This window comes from Nannospalax galili, unplaced genomic scaffold (genome assembly GCF_000622305.1).
Source record: "Nannospalax galili isolate Female #2095 unplaced genomic scaffold, S.galili_v1.0 scaffold828, whole genome shotgun sequence".
NCBI classification, from domain to species: domain Eukaryota; kingdom Metazoa; phylum Chordata; class Mammalia; order Rodentia; family Spalacidae; genus Nannospalax; species Nannospalax galili.
Window position 1 is genome coordinate 1,317,962 of NW_008359075.1, and position 13,670 is coordinate 1,331,631.

Consider the following 13,670-nt stretch of genomic DNA (forward strand, 5'->3'; position numbering starts at 1 on the left):
CTCTTCATTTTTCTTTTGTCTGTCAAGGCTGGACTCGAAAGTGATGGACTCAGGATTTGTTTTCAGGCACCTTAATATCTGCTGGAATGGTTAGAATCAGTGTCAGTTCTCTCTCAAAGGCTTCTAGATAGGGGGAGAAAACAAATTTATCCATCATTTTAGAACAATAGCTGGTTGTCTCCCTTAGCTACAGGTGGGAACTATAGTATTGAAGACCTACATTTGAAGTGTTACATGTGAGCAGCACTTTCTGGTTAGGAATAAAATCATCAATGAGAAATAATTGTCTAAATAACATTTTATAAGGACTTAAGCCTAATGTCTGGGAAGTGTAATCCCTTCAACTCTTAAAAAAATATGCTGATCACTTTAATCTTTGGTTATACTTTCCTTTTGGGTGCTTAAGACCATACAGTTGGCCCAAATAAATGAATTTATTTTTACTCTTAAGGTCATTTGAGGATCTGTCCCTCAGGGGTCACATAGGCTTAGGAGGAGCCCTGGCTCCTTTCTTTTACCAGTTCCGTCTATGTGAAGATAAGTCAAAGGTTCTGCTCAACTGTGGCAGGCTTCACTTGAAAGCATGGAGGAAATGTTTCCTCTGTGTTTACCCTTCTCTTTGTGACTGGACACTGGTTCAAGTCCATCTGGTGGGGTCTCCATGGCCTCCTTGATCAAGAGGACAGGTGACTCCCCACAGTTACCGGACATTTTGAGAGATTCTCCATAGTCCCCTGGAAATTTGTCGATCATGGAGGGCAAGGGGCAAAAACTGTACTTTAAGTTCCTCTGACCAGATTAGTATAGGCCTCAAAGTATGAATGTTAGACCTCCAAGGTTAGTTCCACCAGTCTGGTACTTTTAATTGCTATGTGCTATGTAGATAAAGCCTAAGCAAAAAACAAACATTCTCAGATAAACCTTGACTAGATATATATTTTGTTCCTTAAATTAGTACACTAAGCTATGCCCTTAGAAATTTTAAGGTGTGTCTATATTATTTTTCTCTCATTCTTTATATGTCATAACAAACCTATGTAGAACTTTATCACTTGCTTAGGCTTTCTTGTTTTTTTCTATTTTTGAAAATATCCATTTATTTGGGGGGCAATTGTGATTTGTCTAATTGAACTTAAGGTCCGCTCAGTGGGAGGCAACTTCTGTTGTATTGTAAACATAAACAATTTCACATGTCTGGAAAGGTCATATGTTCTAGAGAAAAATCTACGTTTGTCACATTCATAGTCTTACCCTATTTTAATTATGAATCCTTATATTTACAGATAAGTATACCTCTTACCACTCATCAAAGAAGCTTCTTTTTGTGAGAGACTGAAATTATTACAGAGTTCCAAAACTGGTCAAATGCAGAGAAGTATTTATGAGATGAGCAGCCCTAAGTGAATGATCTACAAGGTACGCTCTACACCTAAGGTACAAAAATAATTAAAAATAATATCATGGACAGATGTCTTAATTTCACCTAGGACACATTGAAATGATCTATTGCTCTGTGCTTCTAAAGAATATTTGGTAGAATATGAGGCAGGATATTTTAAATACAAATCTGATAGAACACGTGATTGAATGACATCATATATATATATATATATATATGACATATTTATATAGCACATTTCTGAGGAAATGTGTTATAGAAATATGATAGTTTTACATGAATAACAATAATCTGTGAGTTTCTGAGAGGTTGTATTCTTAAAGCAATTCTACTAACCTGTGGTAATCAAATTTTCTGTAATAAAAAATTAACATGTTTAATAGTTAAATTAATGATAATTAGAAAAGGTGATAGCAGAAACAGATAAAGGAATTTGTCTTTTGAGGTCTCATTCTTATTTAGGCTCTTTCTGCATGCCCTATATTCTAGTACCTTATGATGAGTTCACTAGTACCCTCTCCCCAAGAAATGTATTTCCTCCTGTATCAAATTCCTTTTCATTTAGATTTATGATTTATTTTTTAAAGCTTTCTAACTGCTTGAAATTTTCTGATTCATATTTTGACTTGTATAATTTAGCAACCTAATATGTTCACTACTCTGAAACAGATTAAATCATTATGCATGCAGATTTCTTAGTTTATAAATAGTGTCATGTGAGTAAGAAAGGGGGAAGGGTTCCAGGTATTCAGTCAAGTATTTAATTAGACTCAAATATAATAAGTTGAAGAAATAAAAGTGACTAATCAGGGCAAGGTAGGCATTTTTCTTTTGGAACGTCTCGGTAGAAAATGGTCTTTTGAACTGTGAGGTCTTTGTCACTTCTCTTCAACTCTGTCATTGTAGCATGAAATTAGGCAGAGACAATTGAAATATTGATAAGGATAACATATTGCAATAGAACTTTGTTTAGAGGTGCTAAGAGATGCCTCGGGGATTAACCGCAGTGGCTCCTCTTGCTGAGGATCCAAATTCAGTATTTAGTACCTATATGGCAGCTAACAACAGTCCATAACTCCAGTTCCAGAGGGATCTGATGTTCTTTTCTGACCTCCATGGATGTTGCATGTGTGTGGTGCACTTAGATACATGCAGGTATACACATAAAATAAAAATAAAAATAAAAATAAATAATCCATTTACAAAAACTGACAGACTTCTATATTCACCCTTAGGTCTGTCCTTTGTCAAGCTTTAGCCTCTGTAACTTATCTCTTTTATGTACAAGAATTTTTAGGTACGGAATACTTAAATAACTTTTAAAAACTCATATAGTGGAATTTCCTTTGACTTGCATTTTATCTACTTTGCATTTTTCTGAAGTCCACACTGTATCAGGATTAATGGAATGATATATTTGTAATGCAAAGCAGGATATAAATTTTCTGTGTTTGAATTCCTTCTACAGATACACCTGATTTCCATTTGGAAGTCAGTCTCATCAGGCTCAAAGGGTCTGCAGTCCTAAGGTCTCTGCAGACCTGTATCTATTTCTCCATCAAATTCACTGTATAGACATTCTTTCCCAGACCACCAGAGTATGATGAACTGTAAGCTGTCAGGGGCATGCCTGTTTAATATCCTGTACCCTGCTTAATGCTTGAGACATGGTTCATCCTCAACATAGAGTTTTGGAATAAATAGAGAAATTAAGAACTGAGATCCAGATAAGCTCTGTAAGTTTTGGGGCCAATTTAGAAGAAAACTTGCTAGTCGCCCTCTCTCCATACTTGTTTCCTGGGCCTTACCTAATGTTCATGGCTAATAAAAAGGTGAGGATCAGAATTAAGCCTTTGTGTGATTTTCACTCAATTTTGTCCCTTTAGTAATCCATCTCTTTTTCATCATCTGGCATCTTGGAGATGCCTCTCCACCTCACTGGGTTAGCTCTCAAACTAACTTTATTTAAAGGAATAACTGTTTTGCTATATAGCATGGTTTTCATGAGCAAGTTGCTTCTCCTCAGTGTGCACCACTTGAGAGAGGAACTGAATTCTCCAAATGTACAATTGTGTAGAAATTAACAAAGCTAGGATGGTAGTTTATGTTCTGAAGGGCATTATGCTAACTCAAAATACGGGATCATGGAGGCTGGAGAGATAAATCTGTGGTTAAGACCATTGACTGCTCTTGAAGATGACCTGGGTTCAAATTCTAGCACCCACAGGGTGGCTAACAACACCTTTAACTCCAGTTCCAGGGTATCTGATGCCCTCTTCTGACCTTTGAGGGCATTACATGACATTGGTTCACTTACATACACGCAATACGTCCATGCACATGAAATAAAAGTTTTTAAATCAAAAAAATATAATAACAAGAATTTTTTTTGATATTTACTCCAGTGAGCCCACAGCAAACACTAATATTTTTTCAGGATAATGTATGAAAATTACAAGCACTGGAATGTTATATTCTCCAAGAAACTATGGCACAGCTCCGCTAAAAATGTTGATGTTATCACTGAAATGCCACACTTGGATCATCCTGTTTTGCACCTGAAATACCTGAACATTGAGAGAACACCAGGATGTCAATAAACCACTCTTCTTCCATGAAGATTAGCCATGTTTATTTATTTTTCCCAAATTAGCCTCCAAACAACCTATTTAAACATTGTGTTTTGTTTGGCTTTTAATAACATGATTCTGAACTATCTCAAATTTAAGTATTATATTAACTCCAGCTACTAATTGGATTAAGTATATTTACTAGTCAAATATTTCCTCCTTCATCAGTTTCATTTAGAGAATTTCATAGCGATTAAGCTTCTCTTACATTTTTACCTTCAGTATGAGAGTCCTACGAATGAAAGTTGGTATAGGACAGATGGTCAAGCAATACAAAGCTTCTCTAAAAAGACGTATGTGAGAATTTCCTGAAAATTTAGCTGAAAGAATTGGTTAGATTTTGGGACTTATGTTCAATCTTGATAAAGGGAGACAACTGAGATTTTAAGGCATAATAACTGTGGACACTGATTAGGGCAAGGCAACATGAAATGAAGAAACAAGTGAAAGGTCTGATTTGCTTAAAGGTTTTCTTTTGGAATTATGTAATTATTTAATTATTGAGTTTCTGCAATTTTCACACAACTTAGTTTTATGGTATTCAGATCTCTTCCCTTACATACACGCACATGCACACAGACAGACACACACACACATTCACACACATACACACACATACATACACACACATATTTATATATACATACTATGACCTATAGGCTCTGATATGTGTCCCCAAATGTCCTTCAATGTGGGTCCATCCTCTGGACCAACCAAGCGTGTTGGCTATGTAAGACATTGTCTTTCCCCCTCTCAGCTGTCATCAATTGCCAAAAGTTCCTTAGGTTGGATTGGGGTTTCTTATCCACTTCCCCATATCTATACTAGAATTTTGTCTGGTTTGAACTTGCATAAAACTTGTGCACGCTGTGACCATTGCTGAGAGTTCATATGAGTAACTAATCAGCTGCCTGGAAGGCTCTGCTTCCTTGTGGTCATACACCCTCTCTGGCTTTTACACTCTCTCTGCCTTCCCTTTAGCAATGATCCCTGAGCCTTGAGAGACAGGTGGTTGAAGTAAATGTCCTATTCAGGGATAAGCACTGTGAAGCCTCTTGTTCTTTGCACATTGGCCAGCTGTGAATTTCTGTGTTAATCACCATCTGCTGCATAAGGAACCTTCTATGGTGAGAGTTTAGAGATCCATTCACCCTATTGTTGAGATTTCATTGGAGATGTCTCACTAGGGTTTTGCATCTAGAGACGCTTTAATGGAAATTTCTTTAATCAGAACCTTCTTGTCATCCATTCTACAATGACAAGAAACATTCCTTTGTCTAGTAGAGACAACTGCCCAGAAAGGAAGCTTTTGATAGTCTAAGCCCTTTGAAAATTCTGAGTTTAGGAAAATAATAGCAATGTTAAGAATGCTTTGTCTTGAATTTTTGAGTTATCAAATATTTTGAGTTCAAAATAATTCTTTTACCACAGTGTCACCCCTGGAACTTCTTTGGGAAGGGTCCTTGATACAGAAGAAGACTAAGAAAAAATAATAATTTTGGAAGATAAACTTCTGATTCTGTCTCAAAATAGTATGGTGGATCGCCTTTGAATGCTTCAAACTAATATGTCCGAGTGTCCACTTGATTTTTCACTTAAGCAAAGAAATCATATTGAGTTCTAAACTAGCAACACTAATTAAACATCTCCTCCCAGAAGATTCAGAATTTCATATATAAATTTTTAGCTCTATATGAATCAATTAATTTCTCGGTACAACATGGCCTTTATATATATATAAAATTTGGTGAATTTATTACCCAATTTAGAAGAGTTTAACTCTTTGGAAAGGAAGGGTCCTATATGACTATGTTGTGGTAATCTTAAAGTAGTTAGAACTTCCAAATATTGGGGCTAAAAGTTATCTTGATAAGCTCAACAATGATCACCCGTTTATGGAAGATAAAGAAGAGTAGAGGAGGAAGCGGCTTCTCCAAGGTCACCTGACTGGATGGTTCCTTTAGTGGGAGCTGAGGGTTGGGCTCAGTCCCACTGAAATATTTGGAAAGAAGTTTATCTAATGAGTTTAGGTTAATTATTAGAATACATTCATCAGGTTAATGCAGCAAAGCTCAGTATATTGAGAAAACATAAAATGACTTAGAGCTAATTAAGTGCAGAGAGAAATTAGAAAACGAGACTTAAGACAGAATATTAATAATAGATGTAGAAATTCATTTCTGTGTTCTCAAAGATTGCAAAATGTTTCTATGATAATAAATTACTTAATATTCCACGCTCTTCTTGTTGAATCCTATAGTGCCATTAATTTGTCCAATGCTACTTGATGGTTCTGTTTTACTGAAACTGATTCTATGACAGAAAGACCAAAATAATTAAATATATAATAAAATCCATCATAAAAGACTTAAAAGCTGATCACATAATCATCCCAGCTTATCCAAACAATGTTAAATCTCTAATTAAACCAGGATTTAAATAATTAATGAAATTTTAAAAGAATGTGTTGACATGTTTGATATTAACCATTAGATTCACTAACAAACTATTTGCAGTATTGCATGTCTTTGAGGTTTTACAGAGAGATCATTGTGGAAACACTAAAATAATCTTTTATTTCCCATGCTAGGGTTGCTTTTCAAGAGGTGTGTCTGCTCACACTGAATAATAACTTTAATAAGTTAATAATCATTGCATGATTTTATATATCATTTTGTTACATGTGAAGAGCTAATATTTCTCAAAAGCTGGCTATGTGGCAGGTATGGTGGTAATGGCTTTGCACATTAATTAGCACCCTGGCAAAAATAAAAGACAGCTCACAAAAAAATACTTGCCTGAAGAGAATTTAAAGGATACTTATACAGACACAGAGTTTGGTCAATGCATGAGTTAGCTAAGATGTGAGAGAGGGAAGTTGTTACCCAGGCCAGAGAACTGAAGAAGAATTACTGGGTCTCCATTAAGGTAGTAGCAGTGGCACACAACACTGATGAGCCACAGAGAACAGCCACTGTCAGAGAAATGGTAGCTGGAAATCCTCCCTGCTTAGGGCTTTGCCTGAGAGCTGAGTCAGGGGCTGCTGTCCAGCTTTGACTCCAGAGAAGAGTGGGAGACAGATGAACAGCATGGGAGGGAAGCAGCCTGCTGCAGTTAAGCTTTCTGTATATCCAGCTTCTTCATTCATAGACACAGAATATTCGGGAAAAAAAAAAAAAACTTAACAACTGTACTGAACACTGATGGAAGGCTTTGTTTTCTTACTGTTTCCTAAAGGACAGAGCAGAGAACTACTTACTGAGCATTTGCATTTATTAAATATTGTAAGTTATGTAGAGATGGTTCAAAGTGTACTGGCTGTATGCACATATCTCAACAAAGAGGCTTAAGAAGACTCTGTAACCATCTAACTGAATCACCTTAAGCTCATTTATGTTTTATTGACTACAGGCAGACACTCAAAAGACTTGAAAGAATATTTATTATTTCCATTAATGGAGAACAACAAAATGTCTAATGTTCTTGACAAAATAAAGGTGAGGAAAGGGAAAAAATGAGTATTTATTTTGAATGGAGAGGAAATAGTGCATTATAGAGACTTTTGAAGAAATTATAGAGACATTTGAATTTAAAAGCACCCATGTGTGGGTCAGAGCTTCCCTGGACTGAGCAGGAGTTAGACTAATGGGCTGGAGATGTGCGGGTGAGAATCCAATTGCAAGATCAAAGGTTAAGAAATAAATTAGACAGGAGATCCAATCTCAGATTTCTTTTGCAGGACACTAGAATTCAAGTGCATGTGTGATTGCACCTAGTATGATTTCAAAATAAAATTGACGAAAATTATTGTTATTGTTTCATGGTTACTATGTATTTTTAATGCAAATTACAGATGAATAAGCAAATTCAAATTATTTACCTGTTTTTCCCAAAGCCACAAACCTGGTGAGTGATAGCAATGAATTTTAAATGCTAGTCTGAGGATTCTGTCTTGTGAGTCAAGAGCAGCTAATAGTTTTAAAGGTATGGGAATAGTCTGTCATATGAAATGACACCAAATTAATACATCTGCATTGAGCCTTGAAGCCATGGAGGTTTCATTCATGCATAGTCTGATCAAATCTAGAATGAATTATGTCATAATGCAAATACATGTATTATAGGGTTTTATTTTCCAATTAATTTTGTTTTGTTTTATTGGACTTCCTTTTTCCCAGTTACAAATGCTACTAAATCTGAGTGATTCTCCTACCAATTTGGTTTATCTAGTAAATTAGCTGCTAAATATGTCTGATTCAGTGTTCCCTACAATAATCATTTTCCAACACTTTTGATGTTTGTTCTAGAGATTAATTGTCTGTCTTTTTACTCAACTAGCAGTATGTTGACATTTAACAACCTGGATTTATAGACTTCCTGATATGTTATTGGACTGTTTGCTTTGGACAGATCCCCTAAGCATTAAAATCGGATTTCTCCAAGGACAGGCATTTGTAAGCAGAGGAGTTAATCACCTCCTCTTCCTTCAATATCTACTAAAAGAACTCAGTTTATTGCAGTCTTCTGGGGTATTTCTGAGGCTCTGCATGTGCCTAATGGGACCAGATAGAAAACATGATCGCTGTGATCCATCCATTTGCCGTGTCTTATTGTTTCACTCCATATAGATAAATCTATGTTCTGTGTATCAGTGTTAAATATAAGATAGCTACCAGAACCTTACCATGTATGCACAGGGTCAAAGAAGTAATGTTAATTGTCCTTTTTCTCACCAAACTATAAAACATTTGTATATATCAGTTGCTTCAATAAAACTTGCTAACATGGTTTACTGACTGTGAAGAGCAATAAACTAGTTATTTATTTAACATTTCAATGCATATGTATTTTAGGTCCAGTTAAATGCTGACTCTGAAAAAGACAGTGTTCTGACGCTTGAATTGTTGGAATAGTATATTAGCTAAAATTCTTTTTGCTTCAGAAGACAGATACCTTTACGAGTCAGTTAAGCAGATAGAAGCATTAGGTGGAACTGAGGACAAGTCATTCAGAAGTGGTTTTTGCTTCTCACTGTGTGAATTTTTACGATTATATTATTATTATTATTATTATCCATGTGACTCTGTGTCTATATGCCAATGGCATCACATCATGACTGGTTTTACTGAAGCCATTCAAGTCGAGGGCATTATAAACTTAAAATTGCTTCAGTTCTAAATCCCTAGTAAAAAGAATCTTATTAGTTCATGTCTACAACTTTGTGCTTACTTCAGTCATCTCCAGTGAAGGGAAACAGTTTCCCTAGTAAATCCATGTCTACTAAAATAACAGGGTAGAGGTAGTGGTAGCATTTCTTCCAGAAGAATGGACACATCCAGTCAACTCCAACACCTTTCTGTGTTCTACATTCTATAGAATTTTCACTTTCAGGGGGCATTTCTATAATCTTTCTTCTTTGGTGACTTACTGTGAACCACCTGATATTTAACACAAATCTGAGGCCATTAGACACTTAAGATAGCCAAAATTGTTAATAGCCTCATTTTTACAACAGTACATCCCCACTGCATCAGAGTTTTATTGAAGGAACTCTGCAGGGAAGGAAAGGAATATCATAGCTATCTGACTTCTAAGTACAGAAAGTATGAACTGTATTATTTAGATGCCAGAATTTCTAAACTGACCCTGAGCAAGTGAGTCAATTATATCATCTCAACTGGATTACATAACACAGTGGCAGGTTTTACAGCTGGAACTATGAAGAGATTAGTCTTTTTTAATGAGAAGGAGGAGGAGGAGAAGGAGGAAGAGGAGGAGGAAGAGGAGGAAGAGGACAGGAAGAGGAGGAGGAAGAGGAGGAGAAATTTCTGTCTTTGCAATGCAAGTTATTTTTAGAGAATCTCCCCTCAATTCCTCAGCTGAAAGCACTTTAACTTTTTCCTCTACAGCAGGATCAATATGCTGCAAATATTATGCTCAGTTTACAATCTTTTTCTGGCAACGATGGGGGGGAGACAGATTACCTACTCATAAATTGCATTTAGGAAGCTTAGGTGAAGAAAAATCTAGCTCTTATTAAGCAAGCTGTTTACTTTATACATGAACTACCCATTGTAAAATATATATAATAAGGGGCTGGAGAGATGGCTCAGTGGTTAAGAGCACTGACTGCTCTTGGAGAGGACCCAGGTTTGATTCCCAGCACCCACATGGCAGCTATGAACCATCCTTAACTCAAGTTCCAGGGGAATTCGAAGCCCTCTTCTGACCTCAGTGGCATTGCATGACACGGGTGCACTCACAGACATTCAGGCAATACACTCATACACATAAAATAAAAATAATAAATAGAATATTCTTTAAATTTATATAATAAAATTGTCATGTCTAATTCATAGTTGGTCCCTTAGGGGAGTGAAAAGATAGTCAGTGAGGGGAAAATATCATATGACAAGCTTCCCATGTGTGTTACAAGAATTGAAATCAAGTAATTTTATTCTTTCTATGGTGGTTTTAAAATATCAACCTCGGAATTTGTCAGGTCAACCTGGCATAGTGCTTGTTTCAAGTGAGTAAGTTGGTTGTGTGTCAGTTCTAGTGATCAGGTTTACTAGAGATGAGGTGCAGCTCTCTCACAGCCTGCTTTTGTTCTTATTGAATTTATCTATTTGTCTATCCATGCTCTTAGGCACACACTATAACCCATCTATGTATTGCTACTACCAATGTATCTGTCTAAAACTTTACACAAGACATGTATTCTCATGAAGGCAGAGAGGTATATTACTCTGTTTGATGCTGTAGCCATGGGCTTTATCTTGTGAGTTATCTGAAGATAGGGCTTTAAATTTTGTCAGATAGAGCACAGTCAGTACTGTGTGGTTGATAGTAAAATAACAACTCCTCTGAGTAAAATTCCCAGCTGACTGTGCATCTGCATTCATACAAGGATAAGTGACAAAAGAAAGCAGTGAGTTGTGATCTCTCCTTAGTTCCAAAGCAGAAATGGACCTTTGGACTATGAACTCTTTGAGGTCAACAAATGATAACAATATTATACTCAATTTTTTAAAACAATGACAGTATTTGATAAATAAATATTTATGAGCAATAAATTAACGGGCAGATGAATAGATGAACAAACTTACGGATAGATGTCACCCCACAAGTAATACCATTGAAAATGATACTTCTAAGCCTCTTATCTGAAAGAGCAAACAAAGTTTATATGTCATCATTCTATTATTTGGAAGTGTTATTTTTTCTTTATTTTGTTTGAGTGCTGGCCTGAAACTCACTACATCGCCCATACTGACCTTGAATTTGTAACAAATCCTCCTCCTCAGCCTCTCAACACTGGGATTATAGTTGTGAACCAAAATGTCCAACCCTCAATTTTCATTTTAGTATAGTTGTGCCTTTATCTTTTACCATCAAACACAGTGTAAGCTACAGGACAATTTTGTAAATTACTCACTAATATACCTTCTTTACAACCATCCAATTATTTACTGAATGCATGAATAAATGACAAAAAATTAAACAATTTCTCTCTAAGTTGAGTTGCTAGAACTTCCCTAATAGTATTTTGATTTAACATATTTAAAATGATAGACTTATATAAATCAAATATGCATAGCTTTTAAGAGGCTTATATCTCCTATTTCAAAATAGTACATTTGGAGCTGGGGAGATGTTTCAGCAGTTTACAGCACTTGTTGGTCTTATAAAGGACAAGAGTTTTATTCCTAGTACCCATGTTGGGTAGCATAACTGCCTTTAACTCCAGCTTCAGGGGGATTTGAATCCTCTAGCCTCTGAAGACTCCTGTACTCACATGCACATACCCATAGACACACAGATACAGCTATATCTATATCTGTATCTTTAAAAATTAAAATGATAAATATATGTGAGATCACCAGGTCTTGAAACTATAACAATATAACAAAGGATCAATAAATAAAATGATAATATATACATATATTATTTCTGGAATATATAAATATATAAACAGCTCTACAAATATACGATTCATTCATATTAGATGCTATAATAGTATATATGTATGCATTTAAATATGTGTATTACTTTAGAAATATTTGATAGGATATGATAGTTATCATATTACATTGGGACATTAGTAGCTGGATGAAAAACTTGCCATATTTCATAATACATGAAACAAGCCATGTACCATGAAAAAAACTTTTATGTCTGACACAAGTTTCAAAAATTTCTGTTCAATCACCCTAGTATCCTGTAAGTAATTCTGCTATAATTTTAACACACAGTATTTTGTACTCAGACTTTCTGATTAGAATTCAGTTTCCAAGATTTTCAGTGTGGGCTGGGACTTACTGAATTTTGTTACTACTTCCCTAAAATTTTGCTGTTCAGCAAATCAGAAAGATAATTGCTCTGTGATTTCTCTGCATGGCTACAAACCTTTACAGGCTACATATGTTACTCAATTTATAGAAACATAATTTAATTGTAATTTAAAAGGTTATAGTTAGATAAGAAGATACTTGGATCAGGCAATAGTTCCCCTTAAGGACAGTCTGCTCTTTGGAAGAGTTATTAAAGAGAGGGTTCCTCTGTTCTGATGTTTCAAGTGAAGGCTTATCAAGGCCCAGCATTCTGCTGGCTCAAGAAGGCTGACGAATGTTTGCAGAAGTTGACTCAACAGATATTATTTTCATAATATCTATTGGTCAGATTATATCAACTTTATAAGCAAAAAGGCAATTTCATTTTCTTTTTACAAATGTTCCTTGAAGGTTGTTTGTGATGTGGGAATCACATACCTGAAAGCCATGTTGCCTGTGTCACATTCCATACCTCTATCTTCTCAGTCTGCTTTTGCGCATAACAAAAGCCTTACAATACTGGCAAGATAGACACAAGCACTTGACTGCTACACTTTTTCCTCGGCTGCCGGTGACTAATGCAATTAGACAATGAAAAATATTATCAGATGATATTTTCGTCCCTCTAGTGCATCAATTGAAGGCTTTATATAACTCCTCTACTTTCCTAGATTCTGTGCAGTGATAGACAGGCAACATTCTTGTGAACTTAGTTCCGGGATAATGAATACAACAATATGAGATACTTGTCCTCAAAATGGGCTATATGTCCTGTAACTATGACAACCACTGTTCTGCCAACAGATAACAACTGTAATAATAAAGAAGCTAAGAAATTTTCCATGCCTGTGGAGGATATGTGTACAGTCACGCACATACATATTCTAAAATGATTAAAACTGGTTGCATAAGAAACATAGGACTAAAAATACAAATCTCTAAAACAGTCACATTCTATTAGAACAAAAAATATTTCCACATATGTAATATAGACTGAATAGGAAGAGAGATTGATTTAAGAAAACTGAAAACAAAACTCCTGGCAAAGGTCATTTTTGGTATGTCTATGAAGAGAACATACTCAAATTTGCTGAAAGATTTTGCTATATAACAGACACAGCAAAAAATGAAAAAATCCTTTGGAAATCTATTTTTCTAGATTTTACTTTTTAAATGTTTTTTTTTTATTATTTTATGTGTATGTGTGTATTGCCTGCACGTAGGTAAGTGAATCCCTGTTATGCAATGCCCTCCGAAGACAGAAGAGGCTGTTGGATCCCCTGGAACTGGAGTTACAGACAGTTGTTA